The 23,086-nt window shown below is 53.0% G+C and overlaps 1 long non-coding RNA gene across 1 annotated transcript; it reads left to right on the top strand.

Moving 5' to 3' along the window:
• Positions 1 to 1,863: 1,863 nt before the first annotated feature.
• LOC136398619 (uncharacterized) lies at positions 1,864 to 21,468 on the top strand. The gene is made up of 3 exons (XR_010750006.1): positions 1,864 to 2,103; positions 19,503 to 19,697; positions 20,122 to 21,468. It is a non-coding gene; the product is annotated as an uncharacterized lncRNA (long non-coding RNA).
• The last annotated feature ends 1,618 nt before the right edge of the window (positions 21,469 to 23,086 follow it).

Here is a 23,086-nt window from a genome sequence, read left to right as displayed (position 1 = left end):
CCTTCCTACATCGTTCCCACAGTCGGGGACTTTCACAAGCTTCGCGTTTCTTTCAGCACCAAGGATGTTATTTGATGAGCCACTGATTTCACAGACGTCACCCAAACAGCTACTAAGGAAGCCTCCTAAAAGAGATGAAGTTTTCCCGCCGGCATGTGTATTTACACTTTGGAAATCCCTGAGCCCGTCTCAACCACCATCGCGCATGTCCGTGAAGAAGCCATTCCCGAAGACTTAGGCGCTTCATTCCGTTGGTGTTGTTCTAAACATTTTTAAAAAGTGCTTATTACTTGCATATTTTTGGTAATACGTGAAAATGTTGATTTATATGGAAGATAAATAATTTGGGATAGTTTAAAAATAAGGGAGCCGGAGTGGAGGAAAGACATTGCAATACTCGCTATGGAACTGGCGGAGACTGGCGGCGGTGGTCACCTTGTTGAAATCTAGTCCAATCTAGTTGAAACCAGGTTCCGCAACCCAGCGGCATCCTGGCCTCTACCCACGAGGTGCCAGTAACACCCCTGTCCCCCTTTGTATTGTGACAAAAACGTCCCGGACACTGCTGACTGCCCCCAGGTGAGAAGTAGTGTTGCAAACCCTTTCTTTCAGAGATGAGAAACTGAGGCCCAGAGAGGTACGGGATGTGCCTTAGGCTGCACAGCTAGTCAGGGCAGACCCTGGAATAAATACCATCCCTGTTTCGCTGCTGCCTCTTTCCGGCTCTTCTCACACAAACTGCACCAGAGCTTTCCGGCAAACACACGATTCTGTTTGCACCAGAGGCTTGGGCTCAGGCTCCCGACATAATGAAGCTTCTGTTGGAAACCTCAGGCTTGGCAAGCCCGTGCCGAGTTGCCTCCAATTAACTTGAGAACCAAGATTTTTGTGCAACTTCAGTGACACTCACTGAGCCGACTCTAAGTAACCAGCAGGTTCCTCCCAAGCTCACATTTTCTGTTCGGGAAGGTGTCTGTTTCTCTTCCCATCCCCTTTCCTCGTGACGTACACATGCCTGAGCCCATACCGGCGGTGGTTGTACATCTGATCATTTTCTACGGCACTGGTGATTGGGGACCCTGTGCTTGCCGAATCGTAAATAAATCCATACACAGCATTTATTCATTTGGTAATTGGGTGCAATAAATGCGAAGTTGAAATTCCCTGCATGAAAACCTCTGGTTTTATTTGGGATCTTTTCTTCTGCTCTGTTCAGACTCCATTCTGCTCTGCACATTCAGATGCTTGGGGAGGGGGGAGAAAAGAGAAAGAAAAAGGAAACCCAGATAATTCACAATTTTGAAAACCTGTGGTCCTGTCATTCGCCTCTTATTCACCATGTTGACAGGTAAGTAAAGGAAACAGCAAAGGGACAGTGAAGCCAGGCTCCAGAATGTTCTTTCTCAGGGACTGTACCACAGAGAAGCAGCCCTTCCTGGCTGGCTGGAGGCTCACTCCCTTCCAGGTTGCTCCAGGTCACTTGGCGGGCCTGGCGTGGGCTCTGTCCAGCTGCCTGTGGTTGGAAAAGACCCCCCCGAGCCAGTAAACGGCCGGTGACATTCAATCCCGACTCCAATTTATGTCAGTGTGCCAGTGACGGAGTTCGCAGCTCTCCTGCAGAAGTGTGGCGTGTCTGTCTGACGGGCAAGCCCTCCTGGCGGCCAGTGCCAGCGGCCACAGCAGGTGCTCCTCCCTGCCGTTTGTTGCAAGTGACCCGGAGCTCGGGAGATCGACCAGGAATGCTGCTGACGCCATCCGGGGCTCAGCACGCCACCTGCTTACGCTCCCGCTCTGCCAGCGGGTAAGAGGACCTGTGCCCTGTGTTGCCAGATGTCCTCAGTGCCCCAGAGGATGAACTCGGTGCTGGCTGTGTGCAGAGCCCAGAAACGTCCACAGCCAATGGGGTGGACACGGGTCGTGTGAACGCGGCACGGTCGGAGCGCCGTCTCCTGCCCCTGAGCCGTGACGGCTTCTGCACGGCTCCCACACTGAGCTGTGATGAAGCCAGAAGCCCGGTGAGCAAGGCCTGCCTCCTGGTCCCTTGTCACATGCAGCGCACTGTCCAAGGAGGCCACGTGGGACCGCAGGGAGGCCCTGACAGAAGTGAGTCTGCAGACAGATCCGGGTTCTGACGGCTGTCAGAGGGGCGGGGTCCGGGGCTGCGTGGGGAAGGTGACGGGGTTATGCAAAGAACAAACTCCTAGGCACAGAGAACAGTGTGGGGACCACCAGAGGAAAAGGGGGGCAGCAGCAGAGGGGAAGGGGGTACATGGTGATGGAAGGAGACTCGGCTTGGGCTGGTGAACAACAACAACAAGACCGGGTGCCACCCATGCCGGCAGTTGTTATGAGTTTCGGTGGGCGGCTCAGCAGCTGGGACCTCGTTTTCCCACAATTCTCTGCAACTGCGGCTTCCCACTGCCCGTGAGGGTTGAGTGTGCAAGCTCACACATTTCCTCCTAACCTGGCCCACACTGAGTCACTTGGCTCCCAGACACCTGGCTAGCTCAGACAGTCACAGGTTCCCCAAGGGCTAACCCGGCCGTCCTCCCTCACAGCTGAAGGAGCTAACTGAATCCCAGGCCACCCACTCAGGGTCATGTCACCCGTGTCCTGAGGACACGGTCCCGCACACGCAGCTTGTCTACTTTACACTCCGCATATATCCAACGCGTGATCGAGGCGTGGTGTAGAAACACAAAGCTTCACGGTGAACTCAGATTCAGAAGATGTAAGTCTTTTGGACAGAATGACCTATTTTCTGGAAAGTCACAAATGGGGCCCCGTGAATATAATTCTGTGAATGTAGAGTGAGGACAAGGGGGCCCCAACTGATGATCATCTCTTTAGTTCTCTGGGACACTCCCAGCATGTCTATCATGACGATGTGTCTCGGGTTGGGGACCATCTCATCAGAGGTCACGAGGTCACTTGAACACACATGGAACGGAGCAGCTGGTCTCTCCTGCCTGGGCAGAGCAGGCAGCGGAAGCCTACAGCAGCTGTCCAATGAACTGTCTACCTTGATGGACGTGCTGGGAACTGTCTACCTTGACGGACATGCTGGGAACTGTCTACCTTGACGGACGTGCTGGGAACTGTCTACCTTGACGGACGTGCTGGGAACTGTCTACCTTGACGGACGTGCTGGGAACTGTCTACCTTGACGGACGTGCTGGGAACTGTCTACCTTGACGGACGTGCTGGGAACTGTCTACCTTGACGGACGTGCTGAGAACTGTCTACCTTGATGGACGTGCTGGGAACTGTCTACCTTGACGGACATGCTGAGAACTGTCTACCTTGATGGACGTGCTGAGAACTGTCTACCTTGATGGACGTGCTCTGCGTGAGAGCTGCCCACGATGGTAGCAGGATGTGAATGTGGCTACAGAGCCTTGGAATGTGGCGAGTACATTTTCCAATTTGCTTTAATTTTAACAAATTTAAATGTAAAGTTACGCAGCCACGAGGGGTGAGTGGCCACTGTCTTGGACAGTGCTTAGGGAAACCCCTCACCTGGGCTCCCCCGGGGGCTCTGGTGGTTAGCTGGGGCACGCCAGGTGCCATTCACCTAACACCACAGGCCCTGGTCTTGACCACGCCTCAGTCTGAGCATCTGTCCTCCTTGGGCTCCCGTTTGTCACTCACTCACTCACTCACTGCCCAGCATGAATGCACGATCCCTGTTCCTGAGAATAAACTCTATGCCGGGGGGGGGGGCACCTCTCTTCTCTCTGTCCAGCCTCTGCCTACGAGGACCAGCAGCTCCTGCCTTCTCGGGGTCAAGTCCTTGCCCCTTCTTCCCCTGAAGGCCTCTGCTTCCCCCTCCACTCTCCCCATCTCAGCTGCTCCCCTCGGGACCCGGTGACAGCCTGTGGCCCTGCGGCTCGGTTTTATACGGGGGACAGAAGCCATGAGTGAATGAAGAGGAAGTGATACGATGCAGAACTCCTCAAAGTATCCTTCTGCAAAGCACTGTCCCTGCGCAGACCGGATCCATTCCGGCTGCAGCTGAGACCAGCTCTGTGTTAACGTAACGACCAGAAAAAAGAGCGTTTCAGTTTCAGATGTTTCACTAGCAAGTTCTCTCCTTCGATGTGACCGGTAGCAATGCTCAAGCAGAGAGCGAGTCAAGTAGCAAAGGAGCTAGTTTCATGTTTCAGGTTGAACTATTGCTATCAACAACCTGAAAAAAAAAAAAAGCTAGCTCAGATTTTCTACTCTTGACACCCGAATTCTGCGTTCACCGCAGGTTCATCCTTCCGGTCACTCAGGCCAAGGCCTTGATGTCCATCTGGACCTCTTCCTTTGGAGCACACAGGCAGGCATCAGCGCCACCTTCGCCAAATATGCAGAACGGGGCACTTCCCCGTCTTCACTGTCCCTGCCCTGGGTGCAGCCACCGCCGCCTCTCACAGGGTTACCACACACAGTCCCTCAGTCGGGTCTCCCTGCTTCCCGGGCCCTAGACAGTGTCCATCCGGCCCAGCAAAGGAAGGGGTCCCGTTCCTCCGCCCTGGCTTCATCCCATCCAGAATAAGCCCTGCATGACCTCCCCCTCTCCCACCCCACACACTCATCCTCCCCCCCCACAGCCCCGCGGGGCCTCCTGCCTGCTTCCAGCTTCCCCATGCAGGCCCGCCTCATACACGCCTAGCCTGTCCCTCCCCTCTGTCAGGGCTCCGTGCTCCCTCAGCAGGCCTGCCCACTCTTATCTGAGGTGACAGCATGGCCCCACCCCAACGCACAACGCAGACACACAGTCCCTGCTTCTTTCTGCAGTCATTCTCCAAGGCAGGGATTTGCAACCTGTGTGCCCACAAGAGTCTTAAAAATGCTCAAGACTATTTAGTCAGGGTCACTGACCTCTTTCCCCTTAAACCAGGGGTCCCCAAATTTTTTACACAGGGGGCCAGTTCACTGTCCCTCAGACCGTTGGAGGGCCGGACTATAAAAAAAACTATGCCCTGGCCGGTTGGCTCAGCGGTAGAGCATCAACCTGGTGTGCGGGGGGACCCGGGTTCGATTCCTGGCCAGGGCACATAGGAGAAGCACCCATTTGCTTCTCCACCCCCCACCCCCTCCTTCCTCTCTGTCTCTCTCTTCCCCTCCCGCAGCCAAGGCTCCATTGGAGCAAAGATGGCCCGGGCTCTGGGGATGGCTCCTTGGCCTCTGCCCCAGGCGCTGGAGTGGCTCTGGTCGCGGCAAAGCGACGCCCCGGAGGGGCAGAGCGTCGCCCCTGGTGGGCGTGCCGGGTGGATCCCGGTCGGGCGCATGCGGGAGTCTGTCTGACTGTCTCTCCCTGTTTCCAGCTTCAGGAAAAAGAAAACAAAACAAAACAAAACAAAAAAACAAAAACAAAAAAAACTATGAACAAATCCCTATGCACACTGCACATATCTTATTTAAAAGTAAAAAAAAAACAAAAAAACAAAATGGGAACAAATACAATACTTAAAATATAAGAACAAGTAAATTTAAATCAACAAACTGACCAGTATCTCAATGGGAACTATGGGCCTGCTTTTGGCTAATGAGATGGTCAATGTGCTCCTCTCACTGACCACCAATGAAAGAGGTGCCCCTTCCGGAAGTGCGATGGGGGTCGGATAAACGGCCTCAGGGAGCCGCATGCGGCCTGTGGGCCGTATCTTGGGACCCCTGATCTAGCATACAGTTACAGTTATAACTGTTTTATGTCCTTGTCTGCCAATTCTAACATTTGGTCAGGTCTGGGTTGATTTCGATTGGTTGACTGTTCTCTCCTTTATGGATGTTTCCCTGTTTCTTTGCATGCTTGCTGTACTTCACTCCATTTGATGCTGGGTATTTTTGTGTATCTATAAATACTCTTGAGCTTTGTTCTGGGATGCGGTTAACTAACTTGGAAAAAGTCTGACCTTCTGGGTTTTTGCTTTTAAGGATTTAGTTGGAACAGAGCAGGGTGTGGTCTCGGGCTCACTATTCCACACTCTGGACAAAAGACGACTGTGAGTACCCTCCCCGGTGACATGAACCGCGATGCTTTCTGGTCTCGCTGTGGGGACGAGCACTCTTCCTCTAATTCTCGCAGGCAGTTCCTTCCCAGCCTGGGTGTCATCACATGCATCTGCCTCTCGGTTCTCTGCTGAATTCTTTTTTTTTTTTTTTTTTTTTTGCATTTTTCTGAAGTTAGAAGCAGGGAGGCAGTCAGATTCCTCCATACGCCCGACTGGGATCCACCCAGCATGCCCACCAGGAGGCGATGCTCTGCCCATGTTGTGGCCGGAGCCATTCTAGCACCTGAGGTGGAGGCCATGGAGCTGTCCTCAGCACCAGGGCCAACTTTGCTTCAGTAGAGCCTTGGCTGCAGGAGGGGAAGAGAGAGACAGAGAGAAAGGGGAGGGGAAATGGTTGAGAAGCAGATGGATGCTTCTCCTGTGTGCCCTGACCAGGAATCAAACCCAGGACTTCCACATGCCGGGCCGATGCTCTACCGCTGAGCCAACCAGCCAGGGTCTCTGCTGAATTCTTGAGAGCACCCTCAACACAGCTCAGGGGTTCTCTTCCCACTCTAGTACTTTATTCTGCAAACTCTCGATGCCTTGGCCTTCCACACTCTCGCTCTGTTTACTCACCTGGGCTCTGTTTACCCAGGGAGTCCACTGGGCACCACCGGGATTGCCGGTCCCTGTGTCATGGCCTGGAGAGTCCCACAGCAGTAAGCTGGGGTGATCACTGGCTCACCTTGTCCATTTTCCATGTCTCAGGATTACTGCCCTTACTGACTGATGTCCAATGATGTGCTTGGTTTTTATCCTGGTATCAGGCAGGAAGATAAATCTAGTTTGTTGCTCCAACTTGACCAGACCCAGAAGTTGCCAATGCAACTGGTTTTTATTTTTTAAGCATACATGTAGACACGTGACTATGATTTCACATTACATACATTCAATAGATACTATCTGTTAGTATAATGGATCCCAGTTCCATACTGGAACTGAACGGATGAGTCATTTACGAGGTTTATTTGTGGGTAAGTCATGCCCACCAGGCACTGAACAAGTGAGAGAATTCCTGCTCTCGCCTTGCTGTCACCAGTTTATCCTCGGGGACCTCTTGTCCTAGTGAGAGAATAGTGCCCCTTCTCCGTGAAATTCTTCCTCGCTCCCATCCTGAAAATTCCAGTGTTTGCTCCCTGAGAGTTTTATGCACTGACTTCTCCTGAAGAGACCATATCAACATTTCTAGTTTTACATTTACCGTGATGAGGTCCTCCGGTGTGGAAATACTCAATATTTTACATCAACGTTCAGTAAGGAACTGGTGGGATTTCCACACGAGGGTCCCCATGCCTCTGGTGCATGGACACAGAAGTCTTGAAAGCCGAGAGAGCAGCAGGAGAGTCCACACCAGCCCAGAAATAGCCTGGTCCCGCAGGAGCAGAGAGCAAGGCAGCACCAGGACATGTTAGGAAGCTGGGAATTTGTGCCAGTGATGATGTTCCCCAGATTATTTTTAGGCCTTTTATTTCAAAGAGTTTTAACCTACAAAGGTATTCAAAGTTTCAACAGACAGATGTTTTCCTTTCGTTTTTTTTCTATTGCTTTTCTGCCTCAATGCTCTCCTGAGAAGAAATAAATTTTTCACACAAGCTATTATTTTATAGGGTTATTTTCTATAGATTATTATTTAATTCAGGTGAAATTAATGAGGGGTTGTGACATAACAAACCAACATTATCTCTTTCCCAAAATGTCAAGACATTTTCTCAGCACCATTACTTAAACAAAAAAATGCCCATCACCATTGATTTGTGATGTCTCCTTTATAAAATAAATGCTTCTTGTGGACCCTGAGGTCTGTTTATGGGTTCTCAGCTCTCTTCTGTTTTTCTCTCTTCTGCCTCTGTAATGTTACTCTCAATTCTAGAAAAGGTCTTCTATAGAAAACACCTACACTGTTCCTAGTCACTGACTGTCCTTACTCATTCAGTCTTCCTTCCCGATAAACTTTATGCTAATGTTTTCAAGTTAGAAGCATTTTCAAAAGCATTATAATTCTCTTAGGGATTAAGTAGAACATCTCCATTTCTGCTGAGGGAGGGCTGAGGGAGGCTGCCATTTTTATAATACTTTAATCTTCTCAGTCGTCCCGTCTAGAAATGTTTTTATCTCTCAATTTCACGCAGCTCAGTTATGTCACTGGGATAAGCATATTCTTCCTGGGCATTTTAATAAGATGTTCCCGAGCTACTGTTTTTGTTGTGGTTCAGACTGGCTGGAACTCTGGGCTTTATAGTTTTGCGGGTTAATGGGGAAGATACTGATATCTGTACGTTTTCTATTTGGACTGCTTTCAATGTTTCCTGCAGTTTTCAGTTGGTTTTGTATGGTGTTTCTTTAATCAAGAGGTCACTGACAACTCTCAGTAGTCCCTTGATTACGATTCGGTTTAACGAACACCAGGGAACTCTATGAAATGTTGAGTCAGAGAGGGGAGATCACTAACTGCGAACTTCTAAAATAGCCTCACCATGTGATGTATTTTGCTATAAAATCTAGAGTTCCTTAGAGAGAAATAAAACTTTTTTTTAATTTTAAACAAATGTAACTCATTGCCAGTGAATGCAACCGTCTCTGACAGATAGCTGGTGTAATGTTAGATGTTGGGAGGAGAAAGAAAATTAGTGACCACCTTCTAATGAGTCAGCAGCTGTCAGAATTCCAGCGTATCCTAGTAATGTTACACTTTTGTCGCCTGTAATTTTCCCGATAGGTGGTCTCAGCATAGCCCCCTTTTCTCTGGAAGTGACTCGCTGTGTTTCAGAACAGAGGCAGAAAGGAAGGTCCCCCCGCCCCAGACGCAGTTCTTAGCCGTCTCCTAAGCTCGCAGCCCGGCTGGGACGTGCTGTTGTTGCTCTGGCCGATCTCAGAGAGTCCATAACGGGGCCAAGACAAACACGCTCTGAACTTCCAAATGGAAACTCATTGCCCCAGAGTCACAACTGCCCCGGGGGGCGGGGGTGTCTCGACCTCAGGGCCACTCCAAGGGAACTGTCCTTGCTGAGAACTTGTAAAACCATCAAAAACGCTTTAAAGAGCTCTGCAAACACATACCATTTATTTGCCCTGAAACACGGGGCACTTATCCAAATGCCCTGGAGGGAGCCAGCTTTGCAAAGTGGCTGGTGGGAGCCCGGAAATCAGAGACACGCAGACCTTCCTCCTCATCTGCCACCAGCTTGGAATCATCTTGTCCCTCCGCACCCATCTTTGCTCCTGTTGGCAATTCACATCCTTCTGAGAGTAATTCCCTGGGGGTAGGAACAAGCTTGGCGCTCCAGGGTCAAGTGCAGCCGAGTCCCCCAGATGGCTGAGGACAACTCATTTTTTGCAGCATTTTAGCGTCATTGAAAACATTCGTTAATTTATGGAACACAAGTGAGCTTATATGCTCAAGATTTTGAGTTTCAAAAAGACATATAAGACCTAGCCGGTTGGCTCAGTGGTAGAGCGTCGGCCTGGCGTGCAGAAGTCCCGGGTTAGATTCCCGGCCAGGGCACACAGGAGAGGCGCCCATCTGCTTCTCCACCCCTCCCCCTCTCCTTCCTCTCTGTCTCTCTCTTCCCCTCCTGCAGCTAAGGCTCCATTGGAGCAAGGATGGCCCAGGCGCTGGGGATGGCTCTGTGGCCTCTGCCTCAGGCGCTAGAGTGGCTTTGGTTGCAACATAGCGATGCCCAGGATGGGCAGAGCATCGCCCCCTGGTGGGCAGAGCGTCGCCCCTGGTGGGCGTGCCGGGTGGATCCCGGTCGGGCGCATGAGGGAGTCTGTCTGACTGTCTCTCCCCGTTTCCAGCTTCAGAAAAATACAAAAAAAAAAAAAAAAAAAAAAAGACATATAAGACCTGCTTTGAGGCATCAGGAAGACTATTACCTAAGTGTGAGCAAGAAATAGGAAGAGACTTTCACGTCCAATTGCGAAGTGTTTGTTCTTTTCACCCGCACTGAGCTGGATACAAAACACATAGACTAGCAAACATGTAGAACAGTTTAAGGGGGATGTTATAACGAGTACAGCGGTCCTTGTAATGACGTGTGCAGAAGTTAACAGGGGGTGCAGAACAATGGATATGTCAGGACCCCAGGGCTGAAGTCTATGCTCTCACCACCTGCATGACTTCCAACACTCTGCATGTCTTTATGCTCCTCTGTAAAATGGAAATACCTGTACCTATGTCACATGCTATTGAGACATTTACTGAGAGAACATATGTACAAGATTTTTTAAAATTTAAATTTATTTTTTTTGTACTTTTCTAAAGTTGGAAACAGGGAGGCAGTCAGACAGACTCCCGCATGCGCCCGACCGGGATCCACCTGGCATACCCACCAGGGGGCGATGCTCTGCCCATCTGGGGTGTCGCTCTGCCGCAATCAGAGCCATTCTAGCGCCTGAGGCAGAGGACATGGAGCCATCCTCAGTGCCCGGGCCAACTTTGCTCCAATGGAGCCTTGGCTGCGGGAGGGGAAGAGAGAGGCAGAGAGGAAGGAGAGGGGGAGGGGTGGAGAAGCAGATGGGTGCTTCTCCTGTGTGCCCTGGTTGGGAATCGAACCCAGGACTCCTGCACACCAGGCCAATGCTCTACCACTGAGCCAACCGGCCAGGGCCTAGATTTTTTTTAAGAGATGGTCTGTTTATAAATAAAGGTTTGTGAGGTACGTTCTGGTAGAACTAGATTAGTTCCCACTCACCAACATTAGCTATCACAGTACTAACACGATCGTGAAACAAAGGGACATTTATAATGACAAATTTGTATTTTAAGTATTTGCAATAATTTATCTTTCTGACCAGAAAAAAAAAAAAAAGTTTTGATTAAAGATGTGTCTGTTTCCCTAGCCTGCAAAGCACACATATATCATTTCTCTTCTGTCAGGCTCAGTAAACATTCCCCAAAGAGAGGACGCTTTAGTGAGATAAAGCAGTGGTTTGAAGGCTGAGAAGGAAAGCAGTGATGGTGTTGACGGTTGGTGGGCCTTGGCCACGGCCTCTCCACACCCCATTCACGTGTGCCGGGGTGCTCCAGAGTGGGTCGGGGTGCGGCATGGCTCAGGGGGACTGTTGGGACCACTGGTTCTTGGCACAGCTGAAAGGGGCAGAGTTTGGAGCAGCCCTGGGGGACCCAGCCTCCATGACAGCCTTTCTTCTTTCCTTCCGCTCAGCGGAGCGAGCCCTTCTTGTTCCAAGGTGCGGTCGGTGTTCTGGTGATGGGTTGATTCCATAGACATTAGGTCTACCTGGGGACACGGTAACGGACATTTATAAGGAGCCATCAGTATTGTAAGTATTTGTGACCATTTATCTTTCTAATCAACTGCACCACCACGGGCTTCCATTGTTGAACAAGGGGGGGGGGGGGATATTTTCTTTTTCCAGCAAAAACAAAGAACTCTAAGTACGATTTCTGGTCACAACCAAGATTCATCCCTTCCTACTAATAATTTTAAAACTTTAGTGACTTGTTTCATTGACCATCAGAGACCTGGTTCAAGCAAGGTCAAGGTCTGGCCCCTCACGTGGGTCCATCTGACTGGGTTGCTGCAGAGCCGTGGTCTGTCCCTCGCAGACCGTGATGATGGCTAGGTCAGCATTCCTCATTAACAGGGAGGGACAGCAATGATGGCCACTGATCTCACCTTTGTACACCTATCGGGAACGTATCGGGTGTCCGGGCCTTCTCTATGCTCACCTTTCAGAGACTCTCCAAGGGCCAGGCCGATGTCGTATGTCCGCATGTGGTCAGTCTCTCGCTCTGAGCCTGGAATAGGGCAGGTTCCAGTAAAGGCACGGGTGAATAAGTGAACAAACGAGCCCCTGACACGGGAAGAACACTGAGGAAATACGGCACGTTTCCTGTCCATTGTGAGCTGGCGCAGACAGCGCTTTGCTTCTTAAGATAGCTTCGCCAGCTGGGTCTGGGCTGAGCGGTGCAGGACAGGGCTCCCTGTTGCCCCTTTCTGCATGGCGCTGCAGAGAGACAGTCACACCTGGCAGGGAGGCTCCGAAGATGTCCTCTCCCTGAGGGAGACGGAGTCGTCGACTCCACCTTGTGGTCTTTTCAGGGTCCTCCAGAATCCGACGGGAAGTTGGGGGAAGACAGCTGCTGAGCCAGCAGCACGGCCTGAGGCCACTCAGGTGGGTCCTGCAGGAGGAGGAAGACCCCCAGGGAGGGGCTGGGTGCTGAGTGAGACCCAAGGAAAACCTCTGGTCTCAAAAAGCTGGGACCCAAACCTCCCGGGCACTGTGAGCGCTGCCCCCCACCCCCATTCCGCCCCACAGAGCAGCGTCCCTGGGGAGACGGCCTTCCTACTCTCTGAGACAGGAAACCAGTAACATAGCATCCTGGGAAAATGCTGTCTGAATGTCCCCTGGATAGTTCTGCTGTGCAGGGGACAGCTGGGAGGCGGCTCACGTGTCTCCCTGTCCCCAGCGAGTAATCTGAGGCTCGGAGGAAAGGACAAAGGGGAAGCCAAACTTCCCAGCCCCCCACCAGCCCCTCAGCTCTGTGACACGCACACGCTTCTTACCTTCCGTTAACACAGGTCTCTGCCCTTCGTGGGGCACATTCAGGTGTGGTCTAGAACCCAGCCGGCCCCCCAGTGAGGACGTAAGGAGAGGTGCTCTTGTCCAGGACACGGGTGAGGAGAGGGACCAGTGAGGTCACCGGGAGGGCACAGCAGAGTGGGACCAGGACCAAGGCCGGCGTTCTTTGTGCTTCGCCGCAGGCGCCGGACTCTCAGGGTCCAGCGGCTCCTGCTCCTCTGGGTCCTTGCAGAACGTCTGTGCTCACCACTCCGCTCCAGGCTTGCACAGCTGGTGCACCTTGGTCTGTGTAAGAGGCTGCGCTTATTTCCATCTGCTTCACATCCCGTCTAGAGTGACTGGGGGAAATGGGTCTGAAAGTTTTTAAAACATTTCTATTTCTTTTTTCTTTTTCATTTTTATTTTTATTAAGTGAGAGGAAGGGAGGCAAGAGAGACCCCTGCATGCACCCCGACTGGGATTTACCTGGCATGCCCACTAGGGGGCGGTGCTCTGCCTATCTGGGGTCACTGCTCCAGTGCTCAGCAACCAAGCTATTTTAGCACCTGAAGTGCGGCTATGGAGCCATCTTCACCACGCAGGGCCAACTTGCTCAAACCATTTGAGCCATTGCTGTGGGAGCTGAAGAGAGAGAGAAAAGGAGAGAAGAGGGAGGGGTGGAGAAGCAGATAGTCGCTTCTTTTATGTACCCTGACCAGGAAATGAACCCGGGACTTCCACACACTGGGCTGATGCTCTACCACTGAGCCAACCAGCCAGGGCCAAAACATTTCAATTTTTTAAAAATTGAATTTATTGGGTTGATACTGGTTAGCACAATTATATAGGTTTCATGTGCACAATTCTATAACACATCTCTGTGCCCTGTACTGTGTGCTCACCTTCCCCCCCAAGTCAAGTCTCTGCCCATCACCCTTGATCCCCTATGACCTCAGCAATCTCAAGGCATTTCTAGCACAGACAAGCAAACAAACAAACAAGACTCCCCCCCCCCCCCCCCACTGTGAGCATAAGGCAGGGAAATGAGACAGCCAGACCAAATTCACAGGGGTCGTTCCAAAGAAAACACAGACTGTTCTTTTCACAAGTGAGGCTTTGAAGATGGTGTGCACCTTCCCTCCTTCGGCTGCTTGGGGTTGCCCGTCCAGCCTGGGGGTGGGGGACTTTGACACGGGAGAGGAATAGGTGAGACCAAGAGTGGGGGGGGGTGTCTTGGAAAGCTCACGGGACACTATACAAGACGAAGAAATGACAGGGGCACAGGTACAAATTTCCGGAGAAGGGGCAATGTCATCGAGCAGCCAGTCTGAGCTCTCACCATTCGACCCCCAAAGGGAAGAGGACTCTGTGTGGCATTTCACAAGCATCCTGTTATCAGAGAGGATTGCTCTAACCCGTGTCATTTACCGACACTGTGTTAGCTTGAAATGAAGCCGCAGGGTCACTGCTGTTTTCGACTAGAATTAAGAAAACTCAGGAAATATACAACCCCATAAAAATAGTTTCTAAAGAGCCAAAGTGACCAAGTCTCTTTCAGCAAAAAGTCCAGAAGTCATAATGGATGTTTGCACAAACTGGGAACACACAGGATGGTCTTCACTTTCTATATATATTATATATATATACATACACACACACATATACACGTACATACACACATATCCATTTTACACATACCTACAGATTCACACTGACACGGGCTGGATCCTGTACTTTCCAAATTCATGTTTAAGTCCTAACCCTTAGTCCCTTAGACTGTGACTGTATTGGAGACAGGGCCTTTAAAGAGCTGCTTGACTTAAAACGAGGCCATCAGTCCAGCTCTAACCCAGTATGACTGGTGCTCTTCAAGAAGAGGAAATTGGGACACATACAGAGACACGAGGGATGCGCGTGCACAGAGGAGAGACCATGTGAGGACACAGCGAGAAGACTGGCCGCCTGCAAGGCCAGGAGCATTCTCAGAATGAAACCAACCTGGCCCACACCGTGAACTTGGGCTTCTGTCCTCCAGAACGGTGAGAAGATAAGTTTGTTGTGTAAGTCACCCAGTCTGTGATATTTTGTTATGATGATTAGCAAACTAACACACACACACACACACATTATTTTATGTGAAGTGCACAATCATGATTGTTGTGGACGTAAATGGCAAAAAGCCTTTGTAGATTCGAGGCTTAGCAAAAGGCTAAGTTCTCCCCCCTTCCCCCTCCATATTGGCTATGATGCTGAGTATTTGCACCCACTCCACTTGCTTCCCTTAAGTTGCTGGAAGCAATTTACATGCCCTTCCTCTTACTCTTTGTTTGTTCAGATGTTGGTTGATTTCACTTATGCATGGTGAGGGGGTTCCTGTTTATGCCTTGGGAGAGTTCCCACTTTAGCCTCAGATGTGTAACTTTGTATCAAGGCCTTCCTTGATTTGCCTATGGCTAGATAATAAAGCAAACTGGGGCTATGGGGCACTTGGATATTGCCATCAGCATTTGAAGAGTCCTCCCAGTCCCATTTTTTCTAATAAGTATGTTTCCTTAATTCCCCACCGTTATTAGGAGCTGCACTGGTCCATGGCACATGATTATTTACATTTTGATTTTTAATGTAGCCTTTTCTTATTCTCCTTATGCTGGACTCCTTCTCTCTCCAAGGTCAGCCGTGTACAGCTTATCATGAAGGAGAACTCATTTCTCTGTGAGCTCATGTAGTTGAGGAGAGACACACCCATCTATGCACACGCATGTATACAGGGGTGCAGGTAGGTCACCGTGTGCACAACTAGGATCATGTCACACGGTTTTCAGCATTCGGCTTTCCATTACTCTTTGCATCTTTTAAAACTTGAAATTATTTCAAACTGACAGAAAAGTTACAAGCACCATACAGAATACCTGCTGCGCGTTTAAAATCCTGCTCCGCTCAAGACTAAGCGGTGGCCCCGAAGCCCCACCCCCTCTGAACACGTTGGTCTGTGCTTCCTACAAACAGGTTGGCATCTTTGGGCAGAATCCTTACCTATCGTCCCATCTCTGACCGTCAGGAATCTGGCTCCACTGTCCTTACTGCAGCTACTTCTGTGAGCCCCCTGCACGCACACAGCCTCCTACTGCGCCCCACCCCACCCTGAGTGGACGCCCTCCTCCCTGCCTGCCAGCACCCCCCCCCCGCCTGCACCCTTCCACCCTGCTGGGGCTCCAGCACCCGCCCTGGGCTGTCCCCCTCTTAGCTCTCCTGGATGTCACACCCAATGTTGGAATGCCCCCCAATCTGAACACCTCTTCACCTTTCTGGGGCTCTGAGCCCCCAGGCGGGCTCCCCATCGGGGCAGGGCCTCCCTCTTTGCTGGCCCAGATACCCCTCGCTGAGGAGCCCCTCTAAGCAGACACTCTGCTCACCCCCCCCTCAGGCCCTGGCACTCCAGTTGGGCCCCCTTTACGTTTCACCCTCCTCCACCTGCTCACGGTGTCCGAGGGTGAACTCCCTCCACACCCCGTTCAGGGTCTGACTCACCCTCCACACTGTGACCGGCCCTAGCTGCCCGTGTGCGGCTGCCGACCCTGCCCAGCCCCATGGACGCCTCAGGACTGAGTCACTCAGGGAAGGGAGAGACCTTGGGCACCCCAGTTCCGACAGAGCGTCCGGGCCATGGTGGGAAAGTGTGACAGTCGTCCATGTGCCTTTGGGGACTTTCGCTTTGTTTCTGATGTTTTGCCATCACAAACAAAGCTGCAATAAACGTCCTTGTATGTGTTTTATGTGCCGAAATACGCTTTTACTTCTATGGGAAAGATCCCCCGGGGGTGGGGCTCTGGGTGAAAAGTAAAGATTTCTACAATGCCTGGCCATTCTGTGACAATCTCTGGGAAACCAAGTGTTTGTTCTTCCCATGGGGAAACTGAGGCACTGAGCGGTGTCTGATTTCCATGGTAGCTGGTGGGCTTGAGTGTGGTGCATGAGCCCAGAGATGATAGACCTTTCTCCGCTAGCCGCCCAGGCCAGGAAGCTTCCTTCTGATCTTCGTAGGTCCCCTTCAGGGGGCAGAATGCACGCCTGTTCCCCCCAGCTTTCAACAGCCACCAGCTCCTCCTTCCTCATCCTCGGCCAGAGACTCAACTGCCGGCTGTTTGCCAGGCGCAGAGCCAGGCACTGGGGTGAGACCCCACTGCTCACTGCGGAGTGTGGCGGGCGACCAGCGAGCCAGTCCTTGTCACGGCGTGTGAGCCGATAGAGCCGTGGGGACACAGGACCGGGAAGCTCAGACACGGAGGGGGCAGCTAAGCGCAAGGCTTCCCAGAGGAGTGACTCGTGACCCAGGTGTCAGAAGTCAGGGAAGTGCCAGCCAGGCAAAGGAGAGGCAGGGTGTGTCACACAGAGGAAACAGGAGAGAGGGCGTGTGGCCTGTGCGTGCGGGAAACGCAGGGCACACCCGCCCCTGCGGTTCTGGGCCTCCGGGTCCCTCCTTCCGCATTATCTCCCTGAGCCGGGCCCCGCTGCCCACGGACCCGCACACGCAGCAGCAGGCGCTATCAGCTCTGTGAGATCGTCCTGCCCTCCCTCTAATGACAGTCACCTCCCGGAGACCTGGCCCCCACTGCGCACGGCCCCCTGGGCTGGCCACACTTATCGCTGGCCCCAGGAACAGCCGGTCCAGCGCCTGGCACTCCGTGTTTATCCAGTCCCCGTGGCCCTTATCACCGAAATGCTCGTCTGGGCATCTGACCCGGGGGCGACGGGGTTCGGGTTTGGCGGGGGCGGCGGGGTTCGGGTTCGGCGGGGGCGGCAGGGTTCGGCAGGGGCGACGGGGTTCGGGTTCGGCAGGGGCGGCGGGGTTCGGGTTCGGCGGGGCGGAGAGGCTCCGGTTCGGCGAGGCGGAGGGGTTCGGGTTCGGAAGGGGCGGCGGGGTTCGGCAAGGGCGGTGGGGTTCGGGTTCGGCGGGGCAGAGGGGCTCCGGTTTGGCGAGGCGGAGGGGTTGGGTTTCGGGCTCGGCAGGGGCGGCGGGGTTCGGGTTTGGCGGGGTGGAGGGGCTCGGGTTCGGCAGGGCGGAGGGGCTCCGGTTCGGTGAGGCGGAGGGGTTCGGGTTCGGCAAGGGCGGCGGGGTTCGGGTTCGGCGGGGTGGAGGGGCTCCGGTTCGGCGAAGGGGTTCGGGTTCGGCGGGGCGGAGGGGTTCGGGTTCGGCAGGGGCGGCGGGGTTCGGGTTCGGCAGGGGCGGCGGGGTTCGGGTTCGGCGGGGCGGAGGGGTTCGGGTTTGGCAGGGGCGGCGGGGTTCGGGTTCGGCAGGGGCGGCCGGGTTCGGGTTCGGCCTCGCGCTCAGCCAGGCCGCGCTGAGAGCAGGAGCAGCTCTGTTCCCCTGTGCTCACACCTGGCCGAGGCTTCACCTCCAACACCCTCACGCCACCCTAAGGCTGTGCTGGGAACACGGACTCACCAGCGAAACCCTCCTCCTGCTTTTATTTGCAAAGCTTTCCCATGGAGGATGGGGGTCGCCCCATCACACCCGGGGAGAGAGGGGAGCAGGTTTGCTCCCCGTTCTCTCTTCCCACCAAGGCACAGGGCGACTACACGCGGGCCAGCTGAGTAACCTCCCTCTGCTGTCAGCTTGTAAAAATCTGGCCCAAGTGTTCGGCTCAGGGCGCCATCACGTGGACCTGGGGCCCGTTCCAAACACGGTTTGGGGAATCAGCACAGCTCTGAATGACGGAGTGGAGGAAGGGGAGGGGTCGTGAGCAGCCCTGCTGCTGGGCGCCTCTGGGTTCTAGAACTTTCGCTGTGCTGCAGGGGCAGTCGCCCAGCTTCCAGCATCTCGCAGTCATCTGACCAGACGCTGACCACCACCTGCCAAGGTCCAGCGAGGCCAGCCGGGATCTGCTCGCGCTGCTGGGGCAGGAACACTCCGGCATCCTGAGGTCTTTCCTGGAAAAAGATACTAGATTTGTCCCTAGGGCTTATCTCTAATGGCCATTATCTTTAGGTCAGTGTTTTACAATCTAAACAAAAGTCTCACTTTATCTCAAGTTGGAGTAACTAAGATAACACCTGTGTTTGGTGGTGGAAAGCGTAGCCCGTGGGCAATGAGATGTTTCTACTAAGGGCAAGTGCAGCTGGGCTCGGAGGTCTGAAAGCAGGGTGCAGGCCTGCTCGGAGGGGGTCGGGAGCCTTCCGAGGTATTAGAAGCAGAGCCCTGTTCTAGCCGTAGGGTTAGTGGGACAGGGGTGGATTTCAAGGCCCCAGCCAAGAACCTGCTTTATGATGGCTAGCTCAGGGTTTTGATCAATTCTGGGCAGAGGTGATTCCCAGGAAACTGCTGTGGCTGGCAGCCAATCTCTAAGAGGAAACTTTATCTGAGAGGTGTCACCTGGTTACATTCCGAACTCGCCCAGTAGGGGTTACGCTGGTGCATTAAAACCAGAGGAGGTTTTCCCAGGAATTGCAACCCGGGGCAGTGTGGTCAGTGTTAGGCAACACAGGCAGGAGGAGAGGGGTGTCTGGGTCCCTGCTCTTCCCTGCACCAGCTTTGTGACTTTGGGCAAGTCACTTGCGTAGTCTCCTAAATGCCTTTTAGTCCTAAGTGCTCTGGTCTATTCACTCTTTGGAGGCAGTTACAGAGTATCAGGTAGAGAAAGGCATTGCTAATGAGAGAAAGAGAAACATATTCCATGCAGCCCATGCGTTCTAAGAGGACTGGGTCTTGTTTCCCGGCACTCACGCTGCCAGGCTGAGGATTAAGGTGAGCGGTGTGAGGGAGCGGGGACACTCTCGGGCCCCTGTGCTCAGGGGCGGCCACACACCGTGGGTGGTCTGTTCAGCTTTCCCTAGAACAGAATGCAGGGGGGTCACTCCAGGGCTCCCCCCACCTCCCCACAGACGGGCAATCATTACCCCACATTCCGCTGAAAAAGAAACTCTGCCTCTCTGTTAAAGGTGTGCTTAAAACAGAGCCTCCTGCCTGCAAAGTACCTCGGCTACACCAACACCGTCACAGCCGACACTCACGGGACCCTGCAAAGACCCAGTACAGGTGGTGGGGGAGAGAGGCAAGCTCACGCCCGGGGCCACCTTGCCAGGTGTCTGGCCGGAGTTCAGTGGCTGCTGGGATCCAGGAAGAAAGGATGGAAGGTAGGCCGGGGGGGCTGTGGGGGCTGTGGGGGCGTGCGGGGAGCAAGTGAGGGTCAGGTGGCATCTGGATCTCACAGGGGAGGAAACAAACTCAGGGACAAAGTGACTGACCCAGAGTGTCACCACCGAGGGCAGGGTATGAGGCGGGGGGGGGGGGTAGGGGGGGCTGTAGACTCCGGGTCCAGTGCTCTTCCTTCCTAGGGCCCCTCAGCGCCTCCCAGCTCTTTGCTGACAGGTGCGTTTCAGTTGGTTTGGTAAGAGTGAATCTGCCCCCGGGGCCCGTCCTGGGGCGGAGGACTGTGCAGGGCACAGGGGCCAGCAGCCCCTGGGAAGATCTGGGAGTGAGCAGCAGGGAGGCTGGGCCCTGTGACCAAAGGGTCTCCGGTCGTGCCCGGTCCTCCCTCCCGGTAAATCCTCCACACAGGGCGACAAGGCGTCCCTCGTGGGATCGCAACGAGCCCCCTCCTACGCAGGTTGGCAGTGCCACCCACACCGCCCTTCTCAGGGGTATTTTGGGAATGCTGTTCCCGGTGAGAAGTGAGAACTGCAGGCCTACACGGAGCCGGAAAGGGCAGCGGGAGAAGCTAAGCTGCGAATCTTTGTGGGGCCCGAAAGGGAGAAAGAGGCACCGTTGACTGCCCTGGTTTGGGCAAGAGACTCCAAATGTTTGTTTTCTTCCCTGTCCGGTTCTTTAGAGGACAAAGAGGGGGAGAAGCATGCCTCCTTCATTTTTATTTCGAAATGTGTGTTTCCGGGAGCAGTATAGAGAGTTGAGTGGTGGCAACCCCAAAAGATACGCCCATATCCTAAGCCTTGAAGCTCTGAGCATGACTCTATTGGGGAACAGGATCTGTGGAGATGCAGTTAAGGTAGGGATCTTGGGGGTGGTCACCCTGGATTATCCAGGTGGGCCCTAACTCCAATGACAGCTGTCCTTATAAAAGACACCCAAGGAGAGGCAGAGAAGAGGGGAGGCCAGGTGAATACAGAGGCAGGGAACGGAGTGCGGAAGCCTTAGGCCAGGACACCTGCAGCCCCCAGAAGCCGGGAGAAGCAAGGAAGGGACTCTCCCCTGCAGCCTCAGGAGGAAGCATGGCCCCGCCAGCAGCTTGACTTTGGATCTGTGGTCTCCAAAGCCATGAGAACACATCGCTGTCAGTCTGAGCCATGCATTTTGTGGCCATCTGTTACACAGCCACGGGAAACTAAGGCACACCCTTACAGGGACCGGGGCTTCTGCACGTTGTAGCCGACACTCTCCACTCCTCGCCTTTCCCTGACGTCCAGTTCCGCTCAGGAGGTGGCTAAAGCCCTCCACTGGGAGACTCGGCTGGCGATGGACTTGGGAGGGGGTCACACCTGGGAGCCAGCGAGATTTCTTACATCGCGCAGGAATCGTCCATTTTGGCATCCACATCGGCGGCCTTAGCACTTTGGACAGAAGGACACGAAAAGAAGGGACGATCAGCGATGGAGGGATGCCAATATTCTTCCGTGGTTGAGTCAGGGGACACGGCCCAAGGTGTCTCTAAAATAGAGACTGATAACTTCATTTAAACAGGGAAGAACTAAAAGTTATTCTGCGGTCATAAAATGCTTAGAGGACTCTGGGAAAAGAATGTGTGTGTATTGCTGAGGGGAGTCGATGAATATTACGAAGAAATAGGAGCACACAGACTTCATGCGACGTGGGGTCCACGTCTGCGCGGCGACTTTCAGGCGGACGGAAAGTGGAAATGACTAAAAAACGGTCAGCTCTGGAATGCAGAAAGATTAAATGGAAGATGGTTGTTTCCCCATACTATTTCCTTCTCTATCGTTTATTTTTTTACACGGACATGTGTTATTTTGGTTCAATTTTTTGAGATAAAACAATCCCACAGGAAAGTGCCTTCTTGAGGTAGAAGCTGAGGAGAGAGAAGGAGGAGGTAGGAGGAGAGTCGGCACAGAGCTGGGCTGCTCTGCCCCCTCTCCCTGTCCTGGAGTCAGGTGCCTGCCCCCAGAGAGGACAGCTTGTCATGGGCTCAAGAGTTCTTGGAAGGCTTCCGGTGCCAGAGAGCCCTTGGCTGGCTGCATGCCCAAGCGCCCACATTTCACAAAGCCACCTTGACAGAGCCACGGTGCACCCGTGCCAGGCCTGGGCACGGACTGCTAATCTGTGAGGACAGGGAATAACGGGGGAATTTAAAGATTGACGAAAGCAGCACTTAAATGATCCGGGATGATGTTTATACAGGAATAGCTGTGCAGGTGATGTATAACCGTCCCGACTACCTTCGAGAAGGTACCATCAGCATGAATGTCTGCAGCCAGCATAGCATGTTGCTGGTATTCATGGACTTGCAAGACACCCAGAAAAATCCTGGATGTTTTTGGAGTGGGGAAGTCTGTTTAAGTTTGTTTAGGAAAGAGCAGAGGGTAGAGGAGTCCTTACCATCCAGTTTCATCCGCTGTTCTCTCCGTCGCTCTCTCTCCACACCACTTAGAATTCATTTCAGAAGAGGTTTGGGGAGGTTATTTTTAACTCTTTGGGGTTTTGGGGCTGTGCCTATCGAAGACTAAAATTAATGAGGCTGTTTACCAGGACTAGAGAAGCCTGTGCTCAGAAATGCGACACTTTCGGGGGGTAGAAATCCCATTTTATATATTTTTGAGGATGTTGACCCAAGAACTCAGGCAGGTAGCCTCTACTGCCGAGAGGGGTAAGGAAGGACTTTTCTGAGACAGACTTGGGAGTCAGAAGGAGTGTGGGTGACATCAGCAGTGACCCAGAGTGTCCCTCGGGGCTCTGTCTGTGCCCTTCTAGGGCAGACATCCGTCAATTTGCAAACGGAGAGCCAGGAACTTGGAAAAGTCATCACCGAGGCTGATAAAGACATAGGCTAGAAATATACAAATATGGAAAGGACTTGGGACTCTGGCCGCAGGCTTCCCAAGCCAGGCCTGAATCCCAACCCCGTGTCTTACCGACAGTGTATTTGTTCTTGTTGGAACTTCAGTCTCTGAGTGAGAAAAAGCAGCATGACCAGGTAGGTGGGAACACATTCAGCTTTAGAAGCCGACAGACTTGGACTTGAATTCTTCCCTTGAGTGAACTCTGCACAAACCTTGGTTTTCTCTGTTAATGGGAGTAACTGTCTAGATAAGGCGATGTCTATGAAACTGTTGGGGGCATTCCAGTTTTTATCTCACCAACAGAGGTAAGAGTTGAGGAAGTAAAAACAAACAAACAAACACATATTCCGCCTACCAAACTGGGGCAGGAGAAAGAGGGAGAGATGGCGGGATGGATCGGGGTGAGAGGGAATGGCAGGTTTGGGGACATGAGACGAGAGGGCCCTGAGTTGCTCCCTGGGTGTCCAGAAACAAGTCTCCGTCGACTCTGGCCA

The sequence above is a fragment of the Saccopteryx leptura genome, chromosome 3 (assembly GCF_036850995.1).
Source record: "Saccopteryx leptura isolate mSacLep1 chromosome 3, mSacLep1_pri_phased_curated, whole genome shotgun sequence".
NCBI lineage: Eukaryota > Metazoa > Chordata > Mammalia > Chiroptera > Emballonuridae > Saccopteryx > Saccopteryx leptura.
This window is presented reverse-complemented; position numbering and strand designations above follow the sequence as displayed.